We start from the raw sequence: 14,946 nt of genomic DNA, 5'->3' as shown, positions 1-14,946 counted from the left end.
GCCTTTTTACTTGTGGGGCTTTCATTTACTTAGCACTAACATGATGGAGTGAGCTAATTGGTTTCCAAGCTTTCTAAAGGCATGGAATTCATTTTTTTTTTTTTTAAAGCAAGTGTACAACTTCTTTGTTTGGCATTTCTGCTCTGGCCTCTCAAACACCCTCCTCCAGCGGGCTCCTTGAAGCACGGTTTTAGGACCCTTGGTTGTAAGACCAATGGTCCCTCCAAGGCTAACACTGTCAGGTTCCACTGTGTACCCGCACACACCTCGCCACTGCAACTGTGGGCCCCTGGGATTTCTTTCTGTGTGGTGCTGGGGATGGAACCCAGGGCCTCTGGAGCACACTAGGCAAGCACTCTTCCACTGAGCTACACCCCAGCCCTGGATCTTCTTTCGAGAGTCCAAACGATAATGAAAATTTGCCTGCTCCTCCCTATTTTTTTAAAATGTTTGATTCCCAGTGTTGCTCCAGTGGACGTAAGAAATGAGAATTCTGAGGGCAGGAAAGGAAGAGGGAGTGCTTTGACCTACTTCCAAATCCTTGCCAAGCAAACGAACCACAGCTGAAACAAAAGGACATAAGCAACTGTCAGCCACTCTGCCTGAGCCCAGAGGAGGAGGCAGAGTCAGCCAGGGAGGCTGTCCCAGCTCTTGGAAGCCCCCCAGTTCCTCTGTCCCGTCACATGGCCCAGTCAAACTCTAGTTTCTACCCAGACAGGGCCAGGCAGCAAATCAGGGAAGCTGGCGGCTGGTTCCCAGGAGCAGCAGCAGGGTCAAGGACACAGTCAAGGACCTGTGGTCTCAACTGAAGCAGCTGCCCCTCCTCCAGACCTCAGAGTGGCTGGGTCATCTCCCTCCCATCTCCGTTACCCAGGTGTGGGCGGCTGGGTGGTTTCTACAGCCAGACCTGCACGCTCCTTCTTTCTTTATTTTCTAAAACCTTCTGAATTCAGAAGCAAAACACACAGAGGGTTTGGAGGAGAAAGTGTCCCTGCTTCCCCTGTGTCACAGAGACACAAAAGCACATGAAGAAACTATGGCAGAAGGCTGTGGGGATAGGCCTTTGTGGGCACCTGGCTGTAGGTTTTGATGTGGAAACCAGAGTGGCTGACCTTTCCGAACCAGAGAGAAACCTCTCATATTCCAAGGCAGCCGATTTCTATTATTATTATTATTATTATTATTATTATTATTATTATTCAGGCTCCAGAGCATCTCTGAAGCCATCTCTTTTTATTTTATTTTACTTTTGTAGTTGTAGATGGACAGCATGCCTTTATTTTATTTGCTTATTTTTATGTGGTGCTGAGGATGGAACCCAGTGCCTCACGTGTGCTAGGCAAGCGCTCTGTCACTGAGCCACAGCCGGCCCTGAAGCCATCTCAGGAGCTGGGTTTCCTCTGGCTTTCCTTCCATGCTTGTGCAGCTTATAAAAATGCATTGACTCAGTAGCCACTCTGCTACTCCCAAGGCGCCCCCTCCCCAGCCCCACCGCCTGGCGACAGTTCCCCTTGTCTATCCCTCGACAAGGGCCAGCATCTCCCTCCCCCCACTCCCCGCCTCCTTGTCCTGCTCAGTCCCCTTGAATTTAACTGTCAACCCTCCAGTGACAGACACAGCAAGTTGGAAGGGGAGGGAGGCGGGTGCTATTTATAATTCGGCGGCGTTCGCCCTCAGAACACGGCCATTTATTCCAGGCCGCCTGCCAGAGGCCCACATTCCCTTGGCTCTATATATGGGCTTCTCCACAGGCCCATGTGCCACATCCTCGCTCCAAGGGGCCTCGGGCGAATCAGGAAGGTAAGGCCACCCCTGCTCCTCCAGAGCCCGCCCCAGCCTGGACTCCTCTGCAGGGTTCTCCCAGAGGCAGAGGAGCGAGGGACCCTGGGGGACCCACCTGACAGGGCTTGGACAGCAGCCGGCTTTCCCCCCAGGGCTCGAATAAGAATGGCGAGGAAAAAAATGTATTCTTGCTCTAAAACATTAGATCACCCCTTCTTTTTGCCAAGTGGTTTTCAATTGTTTTCCATTGCCATGTGACGGAGGTCCATGGCAGCCTCGCCAGCCCCTGAGGGCCGCGAAAGCTGGATTTATGGACGCCCTGTCCTTCGATAGGCAGATGGGAGGGGAAGCCAGGGAGGGTGGGCAGGCCAGCTGAGGCGAGGGAGCAGAGCTTTTGCCAAGCAGGCACTTCCTACAGGCTCTTGGCTTTGATTAGCATGCAAGAGCACAGAGAGGAAGGTGTCTGGCCTCCCGGGGGTACTTGGATGTGAACACCCTTCACTGCCTTCGTCAAGCCCGGAGGCGGGGAAGACCTGTACTGCCGAGTGCCCGCTCTAAGATCATCTCCTCTCCTACCTTTCTATGCAGGTGCCTGTGGGGCCAGGCTGGGACCACAGATGGGCCAGAGTCTCTGTGGAGCACGACCCCTGGAAACCCTCCTCCAATTTCATGTGGACAATTTTAGTTTGGTTTCTGGGATAGTGTCTTGAAAACTTCCTTAAACAGTTGTCTGCAGTGGGCACGGGTGGGTCCTGGCATGGCTCAGATTTCAGAGAAACACTCTTTATTAAGGTCTCTGGTCATCATCTTTTCTCCTCTTTTCAAATCAAGTTCAAGTCCTTCCTCTGAAAAGCTTTCTGTGGCCATCTGGATATCTATTCCTTAGGATGGTGAGCATCTAGTGTTATGAATACTAAGAATAACAGTTTGGATAGATGCAGCGCTCACTCTGTGCCAACCACTTAGCATACAGCATGCCCCACACCCTCATAATGGGCCTGCAAGATGAGGGTTAGTTTTCAGGAGAGGAAACAGAGGTGCAGAGAGGTCAGGCAACATGGTCAAGGTCACCTGGCAGGGTAAGGAGCAGGTCCCAAGTGCATCCAGTTTCTCATGACCAACCTCTCTGTTGCAGGTGCTGGTTCCTGTCATTCACATCTATGGTCTTTGTTAGATGTATGTAGTCACTGTATCTTCTTGAGTGCTGGCCTCCTGTCTGTCCAGAGGGCCCCTGAGCTCTTGCAGGTGGAGACCATGTCTTAAATGTCTTGCCTCTTCCTTCTCTCTCCCCTGAGCATCGAGAACCAACTAGACCCATAAAAAATCTTCCCCGTGGCGGTGGTCCTCTGTCCCTGTGCACTTTCTACCTGTCATCGCTCTTCACTGACGCCTGCCTCTAGCCTTCACAGCCTGCGACCCTCCCTGAGTAGCCACAGTCCCACAGCAGCCCTACAGTTTCTCCTTTGCTTGTGACAGATATGGGGCTGGCACTTTGTAGCAGGGAAAGCAGCAGCAGCAGCAGGAGCTGATCAATTCCTAAGCAACGAGGATCCTGTTTTCATGCAAACGTCCTCAGCATTAAAACAAAAACAAATTCCTCACAGGGCGCGTCCTGGATGCCAAGTCTCTTCACAAGACACATTTTTAAAGCAAAGTTTTGCGCCTGCGCGAGTCACAAGCAGGAACTGGAAGGAGAGCTGCCTGCCAAGTGCTGTCTCCAGGTGCTCTCCTTGCAACCTCACAGGCACCAACCACTAGCCACGGTGGCTTCCCGATCTGACGGATGAGGAAACAGGCAGAGAGGAGTGGGAGAGTGTGTCCAGTGTCCATCAGCTGGCAAATGGCAGCAAGGTGATCTGGCCAGGTCTGACTGGACTGTTTCTGACACAGACACTGGTGTGACTACATCCATCAGAGACCGGGGCAGACTGGGACCATTTCAGATGACTGTAGGCAAAAACCTTTTTATTTAAAAGAAGGACGGTGCATGATATCGAGTCTCTCCTTACTACATACCCAGTCCTGGGTATGAATATGGATGAACCACGAGAACCAACTCTATGCTGGTTAGCGTATGATGTCCACAGAAAGACCCGGGAGGGACAGTCCCTGACTCCAGGGGCTCTGAACATGGTGCTGAATTCCTCGCCTCAGAGGCCAACAGCAAATAACAAGAGGGTTACGAGGCGAGGCAGGACATTTAAGGAGAATGGCAACAAGCGTCCTGAGCTCCGCAGAGGTGGGGCCACGGAGTGCTAAGTGAACTGGGAAGGCTTCCTGGAGGAGGGAGATGCTCCAATTCCACAGGAAGGTCTCTTTAACAGACATCCTTGGCTTGATGCCAGGGGAGCTGGAGCCCTCCAACACCAGTACCACCAGGTCATCACCAGGGTCACTGGGCCTGCGCGGCAGTTATAGGAAAGAGTCCAGAGGGCATCTAGCCTCCAGTCGGCTCTGGTGGCTTTGTCTTTGAGGATCACGGGTATCCAGAGGCAGCGCACGTTGATGAATTAGATGTCACATGGTTCATGTCTGGCAAAGGGCCAGGAATGCCAGGACGGTGGCATGCTTGTGCTGTGGGATCCCCTGGTGCCACTCTCTTCTGCTGATTCCTCATCCCAGACTCGAGGTCCGACTGCAGTTCAAACCTCCTTCCCCGGCTCTCTGAGCGCTCTCTGCAGTCCCTTCCCACCCCAGGAGTGGGACCCTGCCTTCTCCAGGTGTCCAGCAGCGCATTGGGCCCGGAGCTGGAGACACCTGGGTCAGGACACCTGGCTGCAGCCTCTTAGAGCAGCCTGGCAAGCTCCCCAAATGCATCTCTCGTGGCACCATTAGCACCCAGGCAAAGGCCTGGACCTGGGAAGGGGGGATGAGTGGGCAAATATGGCAGAGGAAGAGGGCCAGCTAAGGGGATTGGTGGAGGCCAAGAGAGACAAGAATCTGCTGAGCAGAGTGGAAAGAGCGGGGCTTGGTGTGCAGACAGCCTGGGCTGGAACCCCACACTGTCAGTGTGTCGGGGACTGCGGGTACTCCCCAGGATCCATGCCCTCCTCTTCCCCCAGACTTGCAGTGGACTACATCGCCCAGCCTTCCTTCCCAAGAGGCGTGGCCATATGCCTACATCCTGGCCAGTGGAAAGAGAGCAGAAGTGTCGTGGGGTAATTCCAGGCCTGGCCCATAAAAATCTGCCACTTGTGGTTCCTGCACTTACCCCACCTGGCAGCTGAATGGAGAGAAAACCCAGGACTAGGGGGAGACAGATTGCTAAGACGGAAGGGGCCTGGGTCCCTGATGCACCCCGTGGAAGACTGCATGCTAAACACACACCCTGAATCGTGCAAACAAGAGGTCAACTCCTCGGGTGCGGAGCCATTTGTATGTGGGTTGTTACAGCTGTGGCCCCATGTGACTGAGAGAGTCTCTGACTAGCCATGCCGTGTTGGACCAGTTCCTTAGCCTCCCTAGGCTCTGGCTTTCTCATTTGTAAAGTGAGAATTTTAAAAGCATTCCTGAGAATGACTGAGCTCAGACTTAAAAAGCTCCTACAACCAGGCATGGTGACTTTTGTGAGTCTTAGGTACTTCTGCCTTCGTGGGCCCCTTCCTCCAGACATATATAAATAATATGTAATTTTAATTCAATTAATTCAAAGTTAGGTTTGAATTGAAGTTAGGTTTTATGACTGCATGGATACAAATAGGAACATAAAATCAGGCAGGATCCACAATTGTGTCTATTCCTCTTTAGCATTTTTACACTGCATTTTATCATTGTTATTACTATATTCCTTTTTCTTTCTGATTTTAAAAGAAATAAAAATTAAAAATTCTCTGGGCCCCTGCAAGAATCGTGGGCCACAGGCACAGTGCTGTTGTACCTCTTGCACACGATGAATGGTAACTATCACAGATCACAGCAGAACCTAGGACAGGGGCTGAGAGGTGAAGTAGTAACCCAGGCGAGGAAGGCTCCTTTGGCCTGTTGCATCTCCAGTGGAGAGGTTCATGGAGATAGAGTGGCATGCTCAAAAAGGGCGGGGACATCTAACCCTCAGTGCCTTATGTCCAGCACAGGCTAAAACACTTGTCTCACTCCAGCACTCTCAACGTCCCCCCGACTTACCATGAAGTAGGGAGTCTTTTTTTTTTTTTTAATCCCCATTTTACGATTGAAAACAAAACAGAGAGAAAAGAAAGAAACGGATGCTAAGGACAAGTGGCTAAGCTGAGAACTGAAACGACGTCTTGGGTGCCCAGTCGAATGCTCACTCCACCACCTGGCCTTCCATCTATCATGAGCTGTGTCGTAAAACTGATAAATGGCAGTGCCTATGGAGGGTGTCAGACACCCCAACACCTCCTTTCAAGAATACTGAAGAACCTGCTTTCGGCTGAAATCAAACACATCATGCCAGCTTAAACTTGTGCTTTCTCATTCTCCACCCAAATGTATTCCTTAGAAGGTCTAATTATAGTGACTTCTATTTTCTTGTAAATAATCACATCTGTCATAACTGATTTAACTGATCCAAGGCTCCAAGTTGGCAGTCTTGGCGGCCTGAGCCAATGTGTCAATTATGCCAAGAAGGCTGTGAGCAAAAGTTGCATGAAATGGGAGAGAGAGGGGAAAAAAAAATTAGTCACAGTCATATAGATGGTGGGGACCAATATGTGCTTTTTCACAACAGTAATATCAATACAAACTCTTAAACGTGGCCAAGGCATGTCAATCCCTTAGCAATCCAACTTAGTGGAATAGATGCAGCCAGCCAGTTCTCAGAGAATAAAAACAATCTTTTTAGTGGAGAGCCAAGCCCAGGAAATCTAAGTATATACCCCTGAGAATTTGCTGTGGTTCCTTATGCTTGTTTCTCGGGAAGAAGGATGGGATGAAGGGCTTCCAGGTTTCACGCCTCTGGGGCTCTTTGGGGCTACCTTCTGAGTGTAGCTGTCATGCAGCAGAGGGTACTAGTTAGGTCTGGACTTGAGTTCTAGTCTTCCTTCCCCTCCTAACTTACCAGTACTCTAGCGTGGCTAAGCAAACCAGCCTTCCGAATTTATCTCTGCTTCTTCATATATAAGCAGAGACAAGAGTGCCTACCTCCCAGAATCTGTGTGGGTTGGAGTGGTACGACGACTGTGTGTGACAGCCTGTTGGAAAGAACAAGCTCTAGCCGTTGTCGCCGTTAACATATCAGCATATACCAAATCCCTTTTTCAATCCATGGAACTGGCTTCTTCCTCTGCTCAAACCACTCTAGAAAGATAGGCAGAGAGGGGATGGGAGATGAGACCTTCTAGAGCCTTCTTCCACAGGAGTGTCTGAAAGTCAACTTGCTATTTGAGCCTGAGAGTCCCCGTGTCTGACGAGAAGCCGCAAAGATTATTTTTATTCTCTGCATAGCATAGGGAAACGAAAAGCCCAGCACCTGCAGGAAATGGACACTTGCTCTGAGTGACCCAAACCTGGCTGCTGGTGTAGCCGGCCTTGGTTCTGGCCAATCTGCATGAGCAGAGGGATTGAAATGACCGACTCTGAAGCCAGCCTGACTGGGCTTTGAATCAGGCTCAGCTAGTTATTTACGGTAAGTTCTTGGGCAAGTTATCTCATCTATAAAATGAGGGCAACGATAGTACCTACTTCTTAGGGTGATGGTAAAGAACAAATGCATTACACAGGACAGCTTACAACAGGGGCCTGCCCCGAGGGAGGCAATCGGTGTGAACTTGTTGACTACTACTGCAGTGCTGGTCGTCCTAAAGGCCAATGTCTTCCTCCCCTCATCCAGAGTTCATTAATGCCATGCTTAACACTTTACCCCTTTAGAATTGTATGCACCATGCTCCTTACTAGGCTGGAAAATGTGTGGCCAATAGGGGAGTTCTGAAATGGGAGGGCAGTGCCAAAAGCCCGTGATTGATACCTGAATCTTCCAGAGAGGCTCAGATTCACTTCCTTCAAAGGAAATTCATTTCTAGAGAAGATATGGGAGAGAAAGGGTTCTGAACCAAGAGTCAGGGACCCAGGTCTTTGCCCAGTGCTTTTCTGGGTCTTAATTTTCTCGGTTGTGAAATAAAAATGAGAGTTCTGGCTATGAATTGCAGCTTATTTATGTATTAAAAAGAGATAATAAGAACAACAACCTTCACGGACTGTGATGAGGCATGAACCAATTAATGAATCACTGTGGTGTGGACCAGGTCCTGGCCACAGCCCGTGTGCCCACCAGCTTCAGTGTCCCCCCGAACTCACGGCCCATTCTGTGGCCTCCACTGGTTTCCTTTGCACCTCTCGGGCACATTCCTGCCACGGGGACTTTGTCTCTCTGCCTGGAATATTCTTTCCCCAAACAGCCCCATGGGTCCCTCCCTCCTTCCCCTCAACTATTACTTTTTTTTTCCTCCACAACGACTCTCACTTTCAGCAGAGTATATGATTTCCCTATTTGGTGTGAGTATTGCTTATTGTTTTTCTCTTCCTAGACCAAAAATGTAAGTTTCATGAGAGAAGGAATCTCGATTTTGTTTCCCTAGGAGCTTAGGAACAGCACCTGGAACAGAATTGGTAATGAATAAATAGTTTATGATTCCCTGGAAGAGTGAAGGGGGAGCATTAGGTTCACGAGGCAGGTGTTCAATAACCTTCTGGCAGCTTTCCTAACTGGGAGAAGGGGATTCTCACTCCCCACGCGTCTTCCTTCCATGAGGAAGCATCTTCACCCAGACACCCTGGACTGACGGTCACGCCCTTGCTGCTCTCCCAGGGGATGTGGCCAGTATCAGCCCTCACCCCGCCCAGTGATGATGGCTGGGACATCTCTTGACTGGGTGAAGTCAGTCTCCTGCAAACATCACAGATGCAGGGTCCTTCTCTGTCCCACATCGCCCTGCCTCTTCAGAGAATGGCAGTGACCTGGTGTGAGAGTGTGCTTTGCAGACCTGGGGTCCCCACTCTTGCAAGAGTGGAGAGAGGCCAGGAGGGTTAGCTGGTGGCTCAGCCAGTGCACTGAATCGTGCTCTTTAGTCGGCTTCCTCCAGAAATGACAAGGATGCTGTGAACTCCAGTTGTCCCACTCCCGGGTCGGTCTCACTGGTTCCTAACCTGCTCTCGCAGCAGGGTTGTGTCTTTTCTCACACTAAAACCCCACCAAACATTCCCAATTTTGCCAGGTACTACTTTAGGTATCCTGATTCCAGACTGACTCCCATCCTGGCCACTCTCCTCTGACAGAGCAGTGTGCAGCCGCCTCCCTTAATCCTCACACTTCAGGCTAAATGCCATTCCAGGGGGGTTTGTGACCCCAGGAGAGAGAGGGGGCTGTCACTGGCCTGCTTACTCTGGACCCTACTCTGCTATCGTGCTGTTAAAAGAGGCTCTTCCTGCAGCTGCGGCACAGACTCCCCTTCGCGGATCTGTGATACCCTGGGGCCGGTGTCCTGCTCACCTGGCTGGATGCTGTTCTCTGAGTGCTGGGTTGGGTCCATCCCTCCTGCACACTGAGATCTTTGAGAAGGCTGTCTCTCATGCACCGCGTCCACTACGGCTTCCTGGCTCCTGTCATCTCTGACCACAGTGACTGACTGTCACCGCTTATTGAATGTTTACAAGGTCTCAGACAGGGGGTCAAGCCCTGCATGCATTGCAACTTCTAGTCCCCAAAACAAGCCAGGGTGGCATTTTACGAATGAGGAAACTGGGGTTTCAGTGGCGAAGGGCCTTTATGTGTCCCTGTAGCTCATAACAGCAGGGTGAAGTCCGAAGGCCGCACATGGGATGCTCTAGAGCCGACTCTGAGGTCTTCATTCAGGCCACAACTAAGAATGTGAACAGAGTGGCAGTTTAACCCAGAGACACCAGGCTCACTGCCAGGAGCTCAGTGCAGGGGACCTCACCAGGATCCACCGTATGGTACCCGCGGGTGTGACCATTTAATCCCCAATGTTATCCAGAGATGTCATTCAGCATTCTGCCATCATGTTCCCAAGAAGCCCATGACAACCTTCTCAAACACCTTGATGGAAACCAGAAGTGCCCGATTTGTGCTTTTCTGTCCCCTTAGCAACTCAAAACTCATTTTTAAAAAACGAAGTTAATCTGGCTCCACCTGATCTTGGCAAGCCCACTCGGAATTCCCTGAACACTCGTCTTCCCTCTCTGTCCTGGCAAGACCGCATGGGACAGAAGCAGCCCAGGGAAGCAGATCTAAGGCAGCTAAAGCCGATCAGAGCTAAGTCCAGGTATTAAGGTGACACCTACCCTCTTCAGCAAGCCAGGGGCAGGGAGGCCAGAGGGTGTGGGCCAGGAAGGGCCGCAACCGGCCCCATTCCTCATTCAGTGAGAGGAGATCAGCCTCAAGTCTTTCTATGCCCACTTCCCACTTTGAAATTCCAGAGCTATAGGCTGCACACAGCTATAACAGAGACCCCGGGTCCCTCCCCAAAGCATACAGAGAATAATGACAGCAAGTTATCTGGGTGCATGGAAATGAACATGAACATCCTTCACATATTAAGCTCTTACTGTTTGCTAAGCATAGTGCATAGTGCTGGATTAACATGATCTCTTAAAATGCCTTCACAATATTATTATTAGTAGTAGTAAACAAACACACGCCCATGGTCAAGAAAGCAAAGCAGAGAGGCTGTTAATGAAAACCAACTGCTTATAAGAAAAAGAGTCCCCACCTCACCCAACTTTCACACACTCCCCAAAGGCCACCTTGTCTAAACTTCTGTTTATAATTCTTTGCGTGGATCCCTCTCTAAGTAAAGGGTTTCTTTTAACCTTCAAAAAGACTGGATGATGGAGGTACAATTATTCTCTTTCTTCACAGATGGTTCACTGTGGCAGAGTGGTCAAGTTCACCCAGCTGGTGAGGGGCAGAGACAGGATTCAAACTCACATCTGCCTCTGTCCAGGTCCTGCTCTTCAACTTCAGGCCCATGTCTGGTAGGCAAGGAGAGGAGGTGGCTGGAGACCCATCAGGCCCATGGGCCCTTGGGTTTTCTGGTCACCTGTTGTCTAAAAGCACTCACCGTGGTCATAACAAAACAACACCACAGACAACAGATAAGCTAGTGTTCAGCTCCTCTTTCTAGTGACTTCAGGTTTGCCCCCCTCCAGCCACTGCAGACACCTCCCATCTTCTGTTTTGATGCAAACACTTGTGTGACTTCAGAAGGTGCCCGGGTCCTTCTCCTCCACCTGGAACTTTGAGGCATCCTGTCTTTCATACTGACGGAAGGGACTAATGGTATTTGCCACCATCTCCATTGCAAGGATGCAAGACTGGCCGGTCCCTTCCAGATCTGGCTTTTACAAAAAAAAAAAAAAAAAAAAGTTTCCCTTTGCTCCGTTTTTTGCTATTTCTTGAGAAGATGCAAAACAGAGCATCACCGGCCATCTTCCCTGGAAGCCTAGCTGATGGCTAGGAGCTCCGGCCAGGACTAGGCAGGTGCAGATCCTGGGAAGGGCATTTCTCCCTGGCTTTGGCAATCTAGCAAATTGCTCCTCTCTCTGGGACTTCTCTGCTCTAAACTGGGATGGGGTGTGGGGAGCACGTGGACCATGAATTTGGAATTGCGTGGGTTACGGGTATGTGGTGAACTCTCCTGTGCAGAGCCGGGCTCTCGAGACTGTTATCATTGATTACCATTGTTGTTGCCTTGGACTTTGCAGTTTTCCTGAGTTGTCCACATACATCATACATGGTCCTAACCTCAAAGAGGACTCAGGGCAGACATGACTGTTAGTGTTTTAAAAAAAGATTTAAAGGCATAATTACTAGTTCCACTTTATAGATGAGTAAGTAAACTGAAAAAAGGTACGTAACCTGCCCCAGGCAACAGGATGTTTCAGAGTTAGAAGCAGGCACTGAGACTTATTTGAACTCTCTCACTAACAGGGCTGGGTGACCTTGGGCAAGTCACAGTTCATCTCTGACCCTCATTTTCAAGTAAAAGGGCTGATACTGAGGTCTTAGCTCTACCATTCTCTAATGAGCAGAGTAGCTTAGAGACAGTGTTCAGGGTCAGACTCTGGGCTTGCATGGGGTGTGCGTGGCAGGGTTTTCTGCTTATCCCTAGGTGACCTTGGGCAAACTTATCTCCCTGTGCCTCAGTTCTCCCAACATGTGAATGGAGCTAATAGAGGTAACCCTGCTAGAAAGAAGGTACATCTCAGGAGAAGGTCTGGCTATGAAACATCAGCTATTATTGCTGATTATTGTCAGCTGGCCTCCATACCGTGGTCAGCCCTGAGCCCTATGCATCATTACCACACTCTTGTTCCAGATTGTGGGACAACACATGTGGCCTCCAAGCATTTCCAACTGAGTAGTCTCCATTAAGCCTCTCACCTGAAATAAAAGGCTGCCTCTAAGTGCCTAACACATCAATTTGAATGGAAAACTCTATTTTTCTATTTCTACCTATATAATGCTGATTATAGTGTTTTTGCTTTCTTTCACATGCAGTCTGAAAATCCTGAATAAATGTCAAAAAGAATTCCCTGAGTCAACAAATATATAATATTATTAAAGCTCTAGGGAGAGGACCATTTCCTCCATTACCAGGAGCTTAAAGGGATAATATTTGCAATTACATTATTCAATAAATATGCTATTTAGGGCCCAAGTGATGTTGCTATAATTTGTAGTTAATAGGTCAGTTGTTCGCTTGCTCACTTGGAAAACATCTGAGTCTGCCTACGAGGAGCCAGGCGTTGTCCCAGGCTTGGATGATCCAACAATGACGACAGCAGAGTGGCGGCAGCCGGGCAGTTCTTGCCAGGCCCTTAGGAGGGACCCCTTCCTCTGCTCTCTGGACCCCACGGCCTGCCTATGCCCCTGTGGACTGCAACAGAGGCGCCCCGGCCTCCACATTCCAGCTGAGCTCTACAGTGGAGCTGGAACAAGGTCAGAGAGTCAAAGGACAGCAAGGTCTGGGTAAGACCCCCTTCTGCCCCCACCACGAGAAGATGACTTTCTCTCTCTAGGCCTCAGGTTTCCTTATCTGCCAAGTGAGGCAAGGAGGAATCCTTACCCCCGAGTGTAGCTCAGAAGAGTCATGGGGCTTAGGACGGTGCCTGGCCGCAGTGGGCAGAGGGTATGAGGGCCTGAACTTCACCTCAAGTGGGACAGCCACTCTCCCATGGCTCTGCGTCTCCTGAGTCCCAGGCCACCCCTCCTCTGCTCTCTCAGGCCTGGGTAGGTAGGACTGCCAGCTTGGCCCTGTTCTTCCCACCCAGTGCTGCTAAGCCCTGCCCACTCCCAACAGCCCCCCACTCTCCTCACCCCCCCACCTGTGCGCTCTCCCTCTGTCCCACTCAGGTGCCTCTACACACCACAACCCAGGCGGGCACCCCTCACAGGAAGCCTTACGTGCCCCTGCCCTCCCTCCTCCCTTCACCCTCTTTCCTTCCTTCCTTTTTTGGTGCTGGGGATTGAATCCGGGGTTGCTCTACTACTAAGCTACATCCCCAGCCCTTTGGAATGTTTTATTCGGAGACAGGTTCTCTCTAAATTGCTGAGGCTAGCCTCGAATTTGTGATCCTCCCACCTCAGCCTCCCACAAGTATGCACTATCACACCTTGGCATTTCTGCTAACAAGGGAGACTGAGGCATAAAGCCATAAAGGCCAACCAGAGCCTCAAAATTAGCAAGTAATAAGCGGAGTTTCGGACCAGGCCTAGTTTTCATTCTCAGGCCTGGCTTTACTGCCCGGGAGTTCATCCTTGATTTCCCAAAGGCAAGCAGACAAGTGAAGAGGGAGCCACCACCGCGTGGGATGACTGCTCTGCTAGGAATGCGAACAGGGAACTTCACAGACGAGTCCCCAGACACCTGGGAACTAGGGCTGGGGCTGGTAGGCAGAGACAGGAGAGGTGACATTGACCTGACTCATGAAAGATGGGCGCCTTTCTGGCAACAAGGTGCAAGGTCCAGAGGGAGGGAGGAGCGAGAGAAGGCGTGTTTTTCCGGAGCTACAAGCAGTTCAAAGATCTCAGAGCGGAGAACTCAGGGTGGGGTGGGGTGGGAGGCAGAGTAGTGACCAGAGACGAGGCAGGGTCCCGAGGATGAAGAGCTACCAAGGCTGAGCTGAGGAGTCACTGTGTCAGGTCTGTAGACCGATGACACTTACTCAGGGTGTGTCCAGCCATCTGACCCGACGACCAGCTCTTCCAGCACAGGGCTCTGGCTTTCTTTTCAGACCCCCAAAACTAGCTTGAAGCTAGGTATACAACAGGCGCTCCATGAATGGGACTGAAAACTAAAAAGGGGTTGTTGCTGAGAGGTGGTCCTTTGGGTCTATAGCAGATGATGTTGGGGCCCGGCCCACTGTCCCTGTCCCTGCCACTCCCCAGGGCTTCCTGCTTGGCAGCCTGAAGTTCAGGGAAATTACACCCCTTTGAGAAGCAGTCTGCAGCCAGAGGCTGCTGGAAGGTGGGGAATACCTGTCTCGACGCTCAGGGGAAAGACAGAGCAGAGGCCCAGGTGTCCCCAGGCACACAGAGCTCCCTGAGCCCCAGTGGCCCACACGGTAGCCTGCCCGATGACACCCCACTCCCTGGCTGCCTTCCCTTCCCTGTCTCCGTCTCTGCACCACCACCCCCGCCCCAGCTTCCTGACCTTCTCAATTATCTATCTGCACTTTTTGCCTTGGGGACTGCATCTGGGGACTGAAACCAAGACAGTTCAATTTTTGGTATCCTAGCATGAAAGAGCACAGAACAAAGGGACTTCAGAGGTGACTTCCAAGGGCAGGAACTGTGGAGCCTCCAGCTGGACGATGGCCAAGCCAGATTTATCCAGGTGTGGTCTGAAGGGGCTGAGCCTCTGCCCTGTGCCCAGGGGAACCCAGAGGCCACTGTTCTAGTTTCAGCTTCGAGTGCTGCATTGTGTTCTGGAAAGAACCTGGGCTTTGTAGAGACACAGATGCGGGTCTGAATCCAGGCTGGGCTACAGATAGGCAGGTGACTCTGAGGATGTTATGTGATCTCCCAGAATCTCCGTCTCCTCCACCAGGAGATGGAAGCCACACCTACTGAGCAGGGCTAGGATGCTGTGCAAGTGTGAAAGGGTGAGTAAAATCCCTTGTAAGGAGACAGCGGGCTCCTTCCAGTGTCTTTGGAGAACTGACCTGTTCTATATTTTGACTGCTTTC

At 50.9% G+C, this 14,946-nt stretch overlaps 1 protein-coding gene and 1 long non-coding RNA gene across 2 annotated transcripts in view; one reads left to right on the top strand and one right to left on the bottom strand.

Moving 5' to 3' along the window:
- Zhx2 (zinc fingers and homeoboxes 2) overlaps window positions 1–14,946 on the bottom strand; it is a 161,977-nt gene that overhangs the window by 127,602 nt on the left and 19,429 nt on the right. The window lies entirely within an intron of this gene.
- Window positions 1,772–7,716, top strand: LOC143382036 (uncharacterized). Its single transcript, XR_013088919.2, has 3 exons — window positions 1,772–1,800; window positions 2,371–2,672; window positions 2,918–7,716. It is a non-coding gene; the product is annotated as an uncharacterized LOC143382036 (long non-coding RNA).

Source organism: Callospermophilus lateralis, chromosome 16, assembly GCF_048772815.1.
Source record: "Callospermophilus lateralis isolate mCalLat2 chromosome 16, mCalLat2.hap1, whole genome shotgun sequence".
Taxonomy (NCBI): Eukaryota; Metazoa; Chordata; class Mammalia; order Rodentia; family Sciuridae; genus Callospermophilus; species Callospermophilus lateralis.
Note: the sequence above shows the minus strand (reverse complement) of the source record. Positions and strands in the feature narration are given on the sequence as shown.